The 14,398-nt window shown below is 38.1% G+C and overlaps 1 pseudogene; it reads right to left on the reverse strand.

Annotated features, from left to right (window-relative positions):
• Positions 1 to 9,501: 9,501 nt before the first annotated feature.
• On the reverse strand, positions 9,502 to 11,000 carry LOC136320583 (olfactory receptor 51I2-like; annotated as a pseudogene).
• Positions 11,001 to 14,398: the final 3,398 nt, after the last annotated feature.

The raw sequence follows: 14,398 nt of genomic DNA on the forward strand, positions 1-14,398 counted from the left end.
GTGTCAGTGATCACACTTCTTTCTTAGTCAACGTCCTTCAGTTCAGATGTTAATGCCAACATTTTGGGAGACAGTATTAGGAAAAATTTTCTTTTGCTTAATGAAAGCACAACTGATTCTTCAAAGGCAAAACTGCTTGGAGCAACTCCATGTGGATAGGGGCAGCAGAACCTTATACTTCCAATCTCTATTTTTGAATATTATTTTTCCCTTTAGTTTTTTTTTTTCTACATATAATTATTAAAACCCTAAGGTGGTTGTGGTTGGAGGATTATTATTTCTCATTTAACCATTCAGTCTAAATCTCTAAATGGCTTGCACTGATAGTCCACAGTATTCTGAGATAAAGGTGGGACATCCACAGCATATTTATCAAAGGCATGGAAATAGTAAAATAAACACAAACATTCAATACAATCAGACAATTTGATTTAAAACCATGATATTTTTCTCCTCAGAATACCCAACCATATTGGATCTCAGAAAAGGAGATGTATTTGGATTTCCTTCCTCAAAATGACTTCCACAGACAACAAATAATTTTTTTTCTTCTGGGCACCAGTCTATAAGAGGAAGATTGGAAGTAAAACCATGAAAAGATTACTGTTACTTGCATTAATGAAAGATAACACATTATGCTCTGAGAGTTTTCATAACCTGTGAACACTTTTCCTTATTCAATTTAAGCAGGAATATAATTAGTACCCCCATTGTGCCAATGAAGAAATTGATGTTCAGTGGGGACCAATGAATTATATAAGGACACACAAGAAAATTGTCTTTTGATACCCAATCTCATATCATGGGGAGGAACTGTTAGAGAGAGCAGTGGGATAGTGAATTAGACATTTCTATAGTCTTGCATTTCTAGGGGAGGTATTTAATTTCCTTTCTCATGCATATAGTATTGTATTTAGAAATTTTCCATTAATGTTGTTGGTGGCTTTAATCTCAACAGTTTCTGGTCCATTCATCATTGTACTTGTATAATAGCAGCAGAAATGTGTTTAGGTAATTCCTAATCAGTGGCCAGTTTAGGAACTAGTATGATTAGCAGTGGAAGTCATCACTGGATATCTGGAGAGACACTTTTTAAGAGAGATGCAGCTGAAAATATCATGGCACTTATGAAAGAAATGGAAGGTCTACCACAAACCAGGGAGTCAAGGGCAAAAATCAGCAATACATTGAGGAAGCCCATGGGCTAACCATAAAGCAAGGCTAAGGCAAGCATGAGTCTACAGAGGCAGAGTAGAGAATATAAGTAGACAACATATATCCCCAAGGTTCTGAGCTGTCTTGCAAGTGAAGCCCACAGCATCAATGCTTGGAAAATAAGTCCACAAGAGAGAACAATAAAACATGTATCCCTACCAGCTATACTTAGCATAAAAATGGTCCCTCAGATTCCAGGACCCTCACTAGCCAAACAGCAAAGCACTTCCAGAAGGAAACTGAGTAGGAAGAAAGAGCTATGGACTTTACAAAAGTGCAGTAGAAATGAACGTGAAAGAAATGAGAGCACCACCCACAGGGAGAGTACTAGCCTAAGAGAGGTAGCTGAATGTGAGAAGCAGATAGTACAGCGAAGAACATGGAACATGGCCACCCAGAACTTTCTGGCCATAACACAGGATTACTTGGTAGATAGGACACAGAGAGAGCATTTCTGATTTATTGGACTAGAATCTAGAAAATGAGAGTTGTGAGCACTATGGGATCTGGTATACCTAGGTGAGTGGTGGCCAGCAGAGCAAGGAGCATAAACTTGAGCCAATGCAAGCTTCATTTGAACTGACTGAAGGATTAGACCATTGACCAGAAGTGACATTGAGATTGAGAGAAAAAGACAGAATGAAAAAAAGATCTTTTTTCTTATTGGGAAAACAATATATGATTACTACAAATAAAAATCTTAGGCACTTTGAAAATAGAAAAAAGTAAAAATGTAATAAAACTCATAAACCTATCACTTTAAAACAAAAAAAATTGCTAGCATTTTGGTGTTTATTTTTTCATATTTTTATTAAATGTTTGTGTGCATGCTTCTGTACGGGTATATGCTAAATGTGTGTGTCTGTTTTATATTTGGAATCCTACTGGAGATGGATGAATAATAAAAGATAAATCAAGCAGACATGTTTATTAAGAGATGTTACCATCATTATAGAATTTAGGAGGGATTCCAGTTATATGATAGTATATATGTTCTGGATAAAATTTCATATATTTGATCCTAAATAGGCTTAAATATTTTGTGAATATAAATGCACACCCTGGGTCCCCTGGCTGGAAGGGTCTAGAGTTAAAGACTAGAATAAGAGAAAGGGGCTGCCTCATTGAGGAAGTTGGGCTGGAAGTTAAGGTAGGTTCTGGACAAAGACCTCATCATATGCTTTTTACACGAGCATCCTTTACCTTCTCCATTTCTTTTGTTTGTATATTCCTGTCTCTGGCCCTACCATCTCAGTCATTTGGACCATTTTTGAATCCTGAAGATGTCTGAATAATGTTAAATCTGTCTATAAGTCACTTGTTCATTTTTTTAGCTTTTAACTAGAAATGCTTTATAAACATATCTTGTGTTCTCCATTCTGACTACTAACGCTCTAGTCCAGATACTCACTTCTTGCTTGAATATTTTTATAATCTCCACGCTGGTTTCCTTGCCTTTCAACATCTTTTGTATCAATCTTAAATCCCACACAGCTTAGAGGAGTTTTTCCAAACAGAGCTGATTATCTAACTTCTCTGCATGAACTCCATCGAAAGTCTTCTATTGCCTTTCATATTGAGTCCAACCCTCTTAGAATATCAGTGAGCTCCTTTTTCTTTTTTATGCTTATTTTCATGTTATTTTTCCACATACCATATTATTCAGCTACTTAATTATACTGTACTGGCTGTTCTCTAATGGTTTCATGTGCTTTTAAAGCTTTGGCCTGAATTGCCTTTTGCCACTTTTTGTTTTAATAATATTTTATAAAATGAAGCTCTTTATGATTTGTCAAGCCAAAAGAAGTATTCTCTCTTCATTGTTCCCAGACCTCCTCTTGACAACCTCCCCTTTTAAAAATAGTTGAACCATTTCCTATTCAGAAAAATTTGAGTGAGACTTCTGAGTCATATCTATTAGAATTAATAAGGTGTCTTATACCTTTCCTTTAACTCAGCTAAGACTCCCTTGAATGCAATCAATGAACATCCATGTGGAGTGTCAGCTCTTTTTGCACAACATCTGGCATTCTTGAGCTAGGCAGGCTTGATTTGAGAAGGACTATATTATACTGTTGGTTTAGGATTTCAGAGTTGATGTTCATTGTTTAACTCTTAAAGAGGTACTCTTTAACTTCTTCATGTTCATTTTCCTGGTATCTCATAACTTTTTCTATTACACTTGATCTTAATCCAAAGGAAATAAAGCTGATGTAGAATTAGCTCTAGTCTGCTTTTTCCACTCCGAAAGAAGCCAACAGGTTTCAGGGCTTTTAACTCTAAGAAAGTTGAAGAATGAGGGTATGGAGTACCTGGAGGAGATCTGAAATGGGGACAAAGAGGAGGATGCAATTGTCAGTATCAGACTTCACCATGAAAACTAACAAACAAAGGCCATTCCTGAGTCAGGGTACAAAAAATTAGTGCTGAGGCAGTTGGCACCATATCACTGTGTCACTAGTTAGCATCACTTAATCAACATATTTATTTATTGATTTTTTAAACAAATATATATGGAAAAATATAGTCAGATAGGACACTATATTGGAGGTGGGGCTAGGACTACAGAGATGAATAAGACTAAGAATCTGACCTTAGAGAGTTTTAAGTCACTACACACTGTCTAGCACAGCAATTTTCAACTGCTGTGCTACAAGATTTCTTTTTATTATTATTTTAAGTGAGAGCAGGGGAGATAGTGAGACAGACTCTTGCATGCACTCTGACCAGGATCTACCTGGCAACACACGTTTGGGGCTGATGCTGAAATCAACTGAACTATTTTTAGCACTGAGTCTGATGTGCTCAGACCTACTGAGTTATGCTCAGTGCCGGAGGCTGACACTCGAAACACTCAAGCCATTGTCTGAGAGGGGAAGAGGTAGTGAAAGGGGAGAAGGAGAAGGAGAAAAGCAGATGGTCACTTCTCTTGTGTGCTCTGACTGGGAATCGAACCTGGGACAGCATATGCCAGGCTGACACTCTAGCCATTGAGCAAATTGGCCAGGGCTCCAAGATTTTTTTAAACATGCAATGCCTGACAATTTAGTTAGGAGGCACTAACTTCTTTTCCTTTAGAGTGCCAAATAAAAAATGACAATAGCCAACACAACAATAGCTGTCCAGTGTGCATAAATCAAGATTTTTTTGGTCAGATCAGCAAAAGAAAATAATATATATATATATCTGTGTGTGTGTGCCACAAAATTTGAGTGAATAGTTTATGTGTGCTATGAGATGAAAAAATGTTGAAAATAGCTGCTCTAGCATAACCACATGAGCTTGATTCTAGACCCTCAAGCATCCTTCTTCACTTATCCAAAGCATTATACAAATTTAACACAAGCTCCATTAAAATCTCAATGTCATTTTTTAAAGAAATAGAACAAAAGATTACCAGGTTTGTGTGGAATTATAAAAAACTTTGAATAGCCAAAGAATCCTGAGAAAAAAAAAGAATAAAGCCAAAGGTATCACATGACCTGACTTCAAATTATACTATACAGCCATGAATATCAAAAAAGCATGGTATTGGCAGAAAAACAGACATACAAATCAATGGAAATTTACTAATTTATCAATCATTAAATATCTCTTGTGTTCTAATTATTAGACTTCTCACATTTTTGGATGTTTGAAGATTTAAAATTATAATTCATGTCTGTTTGACTTAAACACTTTAAACAGTCTTATACTTCCTGTACTGGCCATGGACAGGACTAGATACTGGAGATTTGTAAAGTATGTGGTTGATTGGATCGGGTTACCTTGAAGGGATTCTTCTCTTCTGATGTTCCATGTTGCTGTGATTTGGGACCCTACAAATAAAACCCCTTCCTATTTCTCCAAAAATCTTCTATTTATTTTTCATTAGTGAGCCTTTAAGTCTTCTTACAGAGCAATTTATTGTGATAATTGTCTTCTTATTCTTACTTTTCATTTTACTAATTCAACTCACATTTCTTCAGAAACCTCATTCAGTTTCGTTGTTCTGATTTTGATGAGTTCAAAATTTCTGTCCCCTGGACTTTTTTTCAGGTACAGTCAGTGAATGAACAAGGAAATAAATAAATTAAATATAAACTCAATTTTTAATCTAGTTCCCTTCTATCCCAACCCTTAGTACATCATCTTCTAGATGCACATATTTGTTCACGATTTATATTATACAGTTTGTACACAGTAAAGACTAGTAGCTTCTTCAGATTAATACAATTGATATTTATTTTTTACCCAATCTTATTTGGGTTTTCATGGATCAATCCAGAAAATACTCCTTGACACTGGTAGTTTAAGTCAGAATAGAAGGTGAATTCTGGCCTCTCCATATAACTTGCAGGAATCTGAGAATTAATTTTACCTTACACACAATTCATTTTCTTTTATCCTGCACTGATTTCTCTATTGTTGAGCAATCCATAAATCCTCAATCCCTTAAGTTAGAGCTTGTCTTTATCCCCTAGTTGATATGCAGGTCTTATGCACCTCTGTGTGATCTATTGCTTTTGGCTGTGGTGGAAGGAACCAAAGCTAAATCAAACTGAATGTTACCAGAACCTTGGAGCTCTCAAGGACAAAATTATAGGGTACCATGTAAGACAAGCTGCCAAAAATTAGGGGCAGCTCTTATATGACAATATTTTTCTTGTAATAATGACCTTTCTCTTTTCTTTCTTTAAAAATTTTATTTAATGATTTTAGTGAGAGAGGAAGGGGGGGGGGTGAGAGAGAGGGAGAGACAGGAACATCACTCTGTTACTGTATGTGCCCCGACTGAGGATCAAATCAGCAACCTCTGCACTTCAAAACGATACTCTAACCAACGAGCTATCCAGCTTAAGGCAGCCTTTTCCTTTTCATGTTTTGTGACTCTTACAGAGCTATGAGGGATCTGACATTGTGAAGAGATTCTGTGTGGTGAAAGGATGGTTTGTTGTTGTTTTTCTGTGTGTTTGCTCTTTATTAAGATGCTCATTTTAGTAGCACAGTTGGATTTCCACGTTTTCTGATTCCCATGAAGTGCAAAGCAGTCAGTTAAACCTGGAAATCAGGTTGGGTTTGGCCTTCTATTATTATCTCTAGGACACTAAAGGGTCAAAGATATTTAAAGATTCCTTTCTCCTAAGGAATAAAATCATTTCCATTTTAGCACTCAAGGATTGGTAACTTGTGACTGGTTGTGTCTGGGAAAGTTCGGTTGCCTAGAAACAGAAGGTCAAATCCACCAGCTTTCTTTACCACAAATCCAAACTTATTTGACCAACATATTCCCATCACCCAGATTGATATTTTTTCATATTGTTTTCTTTTCTTATCTGTTGGTCAAATAAGTTTGTAAGTATGATATATATGTTTGCTCGCTTATAGTTTGCATTGGGTGTGGGGGACAGGCTGTAAGCAGGCAGGGTCTTTATAGCCTAAGGCTTAGTTTTAAGACTAAGCTTTTCCCCACACCCTTGACTGATTGCATGATGTAGGGTGGTGCACTCATGAGGAATCCCATTATGCCTCAGAGAAGTGACTTTGTATCAGAGACTTTCTTGTTTGTATATTGGATTAAAAGTTTTGATTTCTATACTATAAAGTGGGGCAGACTGGGAGCTTGCTCTCTTGGTTCCTGCTATCACCATTGTAGGGGCCTCCCTGATCCCTTGTCCTTCATGGGAAAAGCAGATCCCTTGGCTTCTCTTGTGGCTTGCCTGTCTTGATGAGACACCAATAAACAGAATGGCCTGCCATCCTTCGACTCCCACCATTTCTTTACTGTCTGCCCGAATCCAATGGGAACCTGCATGTGAATGGCCACAATGGCGGCTCCTGGCCTTACATTATCTCTCTATTATTTTCCTCCCTTCTCTCTACACTCATATTCACACACATACACATATGCACATTCACTTTTAATTTTCACTGATTCACTTGAAAGGAAGTTGTAGACATTACAGCCTTTCTCAATAAATATTAAATGTGCATATTCTAAAATAGATTCTTCTATATAATCACAAAATCATTTTCTAAACTGAGCATATTATACTAACCTAATAATATCATAAATATACAACACAGATTTAAATTTCACAATTGTCCTAATCATATTTTATTAATGCTAGTATCTGGTTATGGTTATGCCCCTTTAATCTCTTCTAATTTATGTTCCAGGCTGAGTGTGTGCACATGTGTGCATGTGTGTGTGAGTGTGTGTGTGTGTGTTTGTGCTGCTTGCCATAGTCAAGATTTTTCTGATTATTTCTTCATGTTTAGATTCAGGTTGAATATTTTTGGTAAGAATTTTGCATAAGTGATGTTCTTGTTCACAACAGAAGGATAAGGTCAGATTATGCTTTTATTGGTTAAGTTTGATCACTTGTTTAAGAGAGTCATTGCCAATCTCTTCATAGTAGAGGTACATTTATCCTTTTGTGTTTAGTAACTACACTATGCAGTGCTGCTTTGAGATTGTGTTCACTTTCTGTTTTTCAATAACCTCTAAACATTTTTAAATTATTTTAAATAACATTAAAAATTGGAAAAAGACAATTTTGCAAATTTATCAATACTTTTATATTTATTACACGTCATTCTTTTTATAAAGAAAAGTCCCCCCCCATTTTAAATATCACTATGGACTCACACTTAAAAAATTAATTTGTTATAATCTATTTCTGTCAAAATTACTTTTAATGTTCCAATTAACCCACTTTTGGCTACTGATAACCCCTCTAAATGGATTTCTGTGTTTTCACTTTTTATATTATTTTATTGTTTTGGGTTCTTTATTGCTTTTAGACATATATCGCTTTTGTTCTCCCTGCTTCATACCTAGAATTAGCAATTGCTCCAAGGGTTCCAGATTATTTGAGGTAGAAAATGGTATTTAGGAACCAGTAAATGGGAGCTGGCTCTGCTCACCACTGCTGGAGTTCTTGCTTCCAGAGACTTTCAGAAGACAGAGAAGGAAATGTAGAAATATAATATTTTTAAATCTACATTTTTTTCTGTTACTGGTGAGAGATTTAATAATAGCTTCTATTCTAATTTTTCTAGACTCTTATAACAAATTCCTAAGTGGTTTCCATGCATTCTTGTTCTCCTCCACTTTTGCCTTTTCAATCTGATATACACAGTTAGCTGGGGCAACATTTTACAACACAATAGCCTTTCCATGGCTGACATTTATTTATTTATTTGATTGTTTAAAAAATTTTGTTTGTTTATTTGTTTTTGTATTTTTCCAAAGTGAGAAGTAGGCAATAGCAGACAGACAGACTCTTGCATGCGTCCTTTTGGGATCCACCCAGCATGCCCACTAGGGGGTGATGCTCAGCCCATCTGGGGCATTGCTCCGCTGGGAGCCATTCTAATACCTGAGGCAGAAGGCATGGAGCCATCCTCAGTGACCGGGCCAACTGGGCCAAATTTAAAAATTTTTTATTTATTTCTTCATTTTAGAGAGGAGAGAAAGAGAGAGAGAGAGAGAGAGAGAGAGAGAAGGGGGGAAGAGCAAGAAGCATCAACTCCCATATGCACCTTGACCAGGCATGCCTGGGGTTTCAAACTGGCGACCTCAGCATTCCAGATCTACACTTTATCCACTGTGCCACCACAGGTCAGGCCTTGGCTGACTTTTAAATAAAGAACAAAGGCCAAATATTTCAATTATGTCTGAAAGACCCCAAGAAGTCTCATCAGTGCCCATTGTCTCTAGCTTATCTCCTATCCTTCTTCCTCCAAGACATGCACAAATTCTGAGCCACATGTGACTACTCACCTTTCCCCAAGCAGACCAAATAATTTTACATTGTTTTCTTTTATTAGGCATGCCTTCTTCTTGCTCACCTTTTCTGCCTGACTAACTCTTCCTTAGCTTTCAGCCTCTTTTTTCCTTGACTCCTCACTAATTTCCTCTTGATAAGGCTGTAAACCTCCTTTGAAATTTCTATAGCACTTAATGTGTACCTATCACAGCCTTATTTCACTTGGTTAAAATTGTGTATTTACAAGCCTCTGTCCTCCAAAGGAAGGAAGAGAACATGCATGGTTCATTTTAATATCTCTTGTAATGAGCACAGATTTATGCACAAGTAAACTCTGAATACAATAGCTGAAATTAATGAGTGCAGAAAGGAATCAAGACTGTTATTCACCCATCAGTCTGAGGGTTTCCATTTGCTTGCCATACTCTTTGGTTTGTGTCTGGGCCAAGGTTTTAAATAAGGGCTTTCTGGACATAAGCTATGACTGTTCGGCTGTGTTTTCCGACAGACTCTGTGGTTGTATCTGGTTTCCTCAGCTTTGCCTCTTCCCTCTCAGCACCCTGAGCATGGCCTCCCTCATGGGCTTGGATTTCACACTATAGATGATGGGGTTAAGTCCAGGAGGCACCATCAGATACACATAAGCAAAAAGAGCCTGTACAATGTGAGACAAGTGCCTTCCAAAACAGTGGATCATAGACACACCTATGACTGGGATGTAGAAAATCAGAACAGCTAAGATATGAGAAACACAAGTGTTGAGGGCCTGGATGCGCTCCCTGGGAAAGGCCACCCCCACCCCCAATTTTCTCCTCTGTCAAAGTGATATAAAGACAATTTCACTGTGTATTTACAAGCACAACACTTAGGCAAGAAGATCCCAGGGTCTGAAGGGCACATCTATTTCTTGTGGACATCTTCATGCCGAATGATCTTGTATGTGATCCAGTAAAATATGTTGAAAATGAGGAAGGCCAATGGGAAGGCAGCTCGAGATATCGTGTCAATCCGTTTTGCCCGGTCCACAAACTTCTTCTTGATGGCATCTGCATCTTTGGGTGGTTGTGGGGTTGGGTTGGCAGGTGTGGTCTTGACAGCTGTTCCATCCTTCACTTGGAGGCAGTGACCCATCCCATAACCACTGAAATTAAAACGACTTTCACGAGTGACATCTTCTTCCTGAGAGAATCAACACAGAAGAAGCACAGATTGGTTGTCAGTCAAATCAGATGGAAGATGCTTAAAGGTCTTCAGAAGTAAGAGGATAAATCACAGTTAACTGGTAGCAGGGGAGGCTTTTGGAATGGGTGATTCACTTTCAAGTTTAATTCAATTATTACTGTATGAAGAATAAGTGTATAAGATAAGATGATAAGCAAGGAGTCTTCACCCACCGTGGACAGAACTACATACAGCCCATAAAGGGTGTTGACAGTAAATGTCAGCACAGGCCTTTTTTATGACATCTGCATGGAAACAGAATGAATGGGACAGGAGGATCTTGCCAGGGCAAAAGTTCAGTCGCTTCAGTAAGAAGGGTAGTGGGAAGAGGAACAGAGTAGCTCCAGCCACAATGGCCAGTCCAATCCTAAGGATGACATTATTTGTGAGGACAGTTGCATAGTGCAGGGCTTTGGAAATGGCCACAAAATGGTCAAACGACATGGCCAGGAGCACTGAGGACTCCACCACAGAGGAGTGAAGGAGAAACATCTGGACCAGGCAGGCATTGAAGGCAATGAGACGATGGTCAAACCAGAGCACAGCCAGGGTGGTGAGTGGTGAGGATCAAGTGAGACCCACATCATTGAGGGCCAGCCCGGACAGGAGATAGTACATGGGCTGGTGCAGGCTGGGAGTCATCTTCACAGCCAGGAAGATCAGGCAGTTTCCAGTGAGGGCTGCAGTGTACATGGAAGAGAAGGGAATGGAGATCAAGCCATGAACGGCTTCCAGCCCTGAGATGCCAATCATCAGGAGAGCGGGTGGCTGGAAGAAGGAGATATTGACATAGGACTGACAGGAGAGCATCCCAGGAGGACAAATGAGGTCTCCAGACAGAGGTGACCTCAATCTGGGCAGAAAAATAAGAAGACATGACAAAATACTGGAAAATAAATACCAACTCTGATATTGGGTGTCATGGGTTTATATACAATAGCAAATAGAAAATGTAAAGATTTAAAAATATACTGCAATCATACAATTCTTGTCTTTTTTTTCCTGCTCATATGCAGGCTATAAAACATGAAGTAACAAATGAACAAACCACAAACAAGTAAACAAACTCACAGAATAATGATTGCCAAAGGGGAAGTAGGCTGTGGGGAGGATGAAGAGTGTCAAGTGGATCAAATACATGATGATGGAAGGACACTAGACTTCGGGTTTACAACATAGCAGAAAATACTTCTGCATTACAAAGTTGTGCACCGGAGTTGATGTGGGTAACCAATGTTATCCCAATAAATTTAATATAAAAGTACTGTATCTAAAAGCAAACTAGGAAGTACTATATTTCAAATCTATTGACTATAAAAGTATCATTTTAGAGTGTGAAACACCAATCTCTTCACGTATTGAAGAAAGCAATAATTTTTTTTTAAATACAGGAGATGATCATAAATAGTTTAATTAAAACCACTCTATTTTAAACAAGATACAGTGACCTCCTGGAAGAACATTGCTAGCATACTGTAGAAGCCTGAAGGATTGACGGTATATTTGTTATTATTATTGTTTTTAGATTTGCCCTTAAATTTTAATACAAACAAAAATATAAATGAACAAATAAAACACTTTAAAAGTAGGTTAATAAAAGAACCTAAGAGAAACAGCCATACAAATAACCTTTAGCAGAGATTTTAAACACCATAAGAAGAGATCCGTGAGCTAAAAGAGGTTTTAGTCTGAATGCTGGGCAGTATGGTTAGGCCATATCTAGCCAATGTAATGAGCTGGCTCTGAAGGTAAAAAGGTATGAATGAACTTTTTTTTTTTTTTAATTTTAGGTAGGACATGCCTCTAGAGCAGAGGATTGTGCATATTCTGGTAGGAGATTTTTAAAAGAACATGAAGTTGCTGATAGTGTCATCCTCTATTTCTCCTCTCTCAGATACTATTTTGAGCAAATATGAAGTCCTGGTGGAACTCACCCCATCCAAAGAGAAGGGCCAACGTAGAATTTAAGTAGATGTATTTTGTAAAAATTCAAAGGTATAATGCAAGTTACAGATAAGTAAAAATATTTCTGGAGATTAGGAATTATTCAGGAAAGAGAAATAATTTCAGTGCAAAACTTTCCCAAATAAAGAAATTAAAGAAATTAAAAATTTTGATGTTGGAGTATAAAAATAAATTCACAATAATAAAAAAGCAACTGATAAAAATGTCAGATGCGAAAGAAGACTTGACCCACCCTCTCATCCAATCCCCTCTCTTGAGAGACTGTTGGGGATAGCTCTCTTCGGAAATGTGGTCTGGGATTCTAGTTCATCTCTGGGCCGAACTCCCGGAACCTCAGCAAGGCACCCTCTTCAGACCCTATTTTTAAGCAGGCAGTGGGACTGCTGTCTCTTTCATTGTCCACAACTGGTTATTTCTCCTTCTCTGCATTCTTTCCAGACCCTTCCCATGATATCCCCATCTGAGATGCTGGCAGTCACCTGTCTGGGAAGCAGAGAAGTGGGTATGCTGGGTCCCCAGGTTACTCACCCTGGCTATTGTCTTAGGCTGCCCTGCCACTCCACATGCTGCAGGAACCCAGGAAGTCTTTGTAGCAGAGAACTGAGTTTTATCCCAGTGCATGGAGATACCTTAGCAGCAGCACCGATTTCCAGAGAAGGCGAGATTTGGACCACAGAGGAATCACTCCATTCAGGCCACTAGGGAATAAAACCCTTAGGGCTCCTTTGGAATCAGAGGAAGTGTGTAGATGAACAAAACACTAAGGGGGAAAGAGAGACAGAACCATAGACTCCACAATATACCACCAAGTTAAAATTGTTATATTCAGAGATTATCAGCTTCAATGTCACACCTGCATTTGAAATCCTTCCAAGACAACATTCCTGGTGGGGCTTCAGGATGAGTCCTATAGGAGCTCCTAGTCTTTGTAGAGGGTATGCACATAGAGTGAAGTGTTGGAAATCTAGAAATGCTGGCTTAATCCAACCTGTGAAAGCCCATGGACACTGTTATAAAAAGTCAGCTCTCATTCTGGGACATATATCAGGATTCTGGGCTTGTAGCTCCAGACTGGGGTTGGCAAAGATTGTGTCCACATTTCTAGCCTAGGACTGACCTGATGAATCAGAAACATGCAAAAAGAGGAAATTTGGACAGTAAAAAGAACTTGAACTATAGAGCCAATAAGACATGGGTTCTAATTCTTACTCTGTTTCTCACGACATACAAGGTCTGTCTCTGTTTTTTTTCTCATTTTTCTGGAGAGCTCCACTCCCAAATAGCTTTGACCTCAGATATTTCATAAATCAAATTGCATTAACGTCATTGAACTGGAGTTGCTTTCTATGACCCAACGTCTTTTCTTCTCTTTGATGTTGGTTGCACTCTCCCAACTGAACAGGGTCTAGCCTGTCTAGCTTTCTCTTTCTGAGGTGATATGTAAACTTAGGGAATAATCACAGAACTTTAAAATCTTACATCGAATGAATTCATGGTGATAACCTTGAGCTGAGATGTTAGCATCACTTCACAATTATTTTTCTTTATTTTAATTGTCAACATTCTTCTCAAGCTCTTAACCCAATCTGTCATCTCTGCTCTCAGTAGGTAATTTGATATTGCTCCTAACTTCATACAAGAAATGGAGGACATCAAGTGTGCCTAACCTGTTCGCTGTCTTTCCCAGTTCCACTCCTAAACTAAATCCACACCTTGCCAGACAGATCACTCTAAGACACTTGGAGCTTCATGTCCATTCCCTCTCCACCCTTTTACCCCATTCTTTGTTGGCTGCTCATTACTTACAGAAAATAAATTCTAAATGCTATAGCATGGAACCTCAGACATTTTAAGATTTTGTTTCTATTTTAATCCCATGTACCTATTACCCAATTCTCCCAATGGTGACATCTTGGAAAAGAATATGTAATAGAAAAATGAAAATGCTGACATTGCTACAGTCAGGATACAGAACATGTCCATCATCACAAGGATCCCTCATGCTGGCCTTCTATAGCTTCTCCCAAACCCCTCTTTCCCCATTCCCTTTATAATGTGTGGAAATCACTAATGTGTTAAATATCTCTGAATTCTGTCAATTCAAGAATGTTATATAAATGAAATTATACAGTATGTAATCTTTTGAGATTGTTTTTGTTTTTCACTTAACATATTTCTCTGGAGATTTATCAAACGTTTTTCATTTGTTAATAGTTCATTCCTTTATAATTCTGAGTAATATT

The sequence above is a fragment of the Saccopteryx bilineata genome, chromosome 1 (genome assembly GCF_036850765.1).
Source record: "Saccopteryx bilineata isolate mSacBil1 chromosome 1, mSacBil1_pri_phased_curated, whole genome shotgun sequence".
Classification (NCBI taxonomy): Eukaryota; Metazoa; Chordata; class Mammalia; order Chiroptera; family Emballonuridae; genus Saccopteryx; species Saccopteryx bilineata.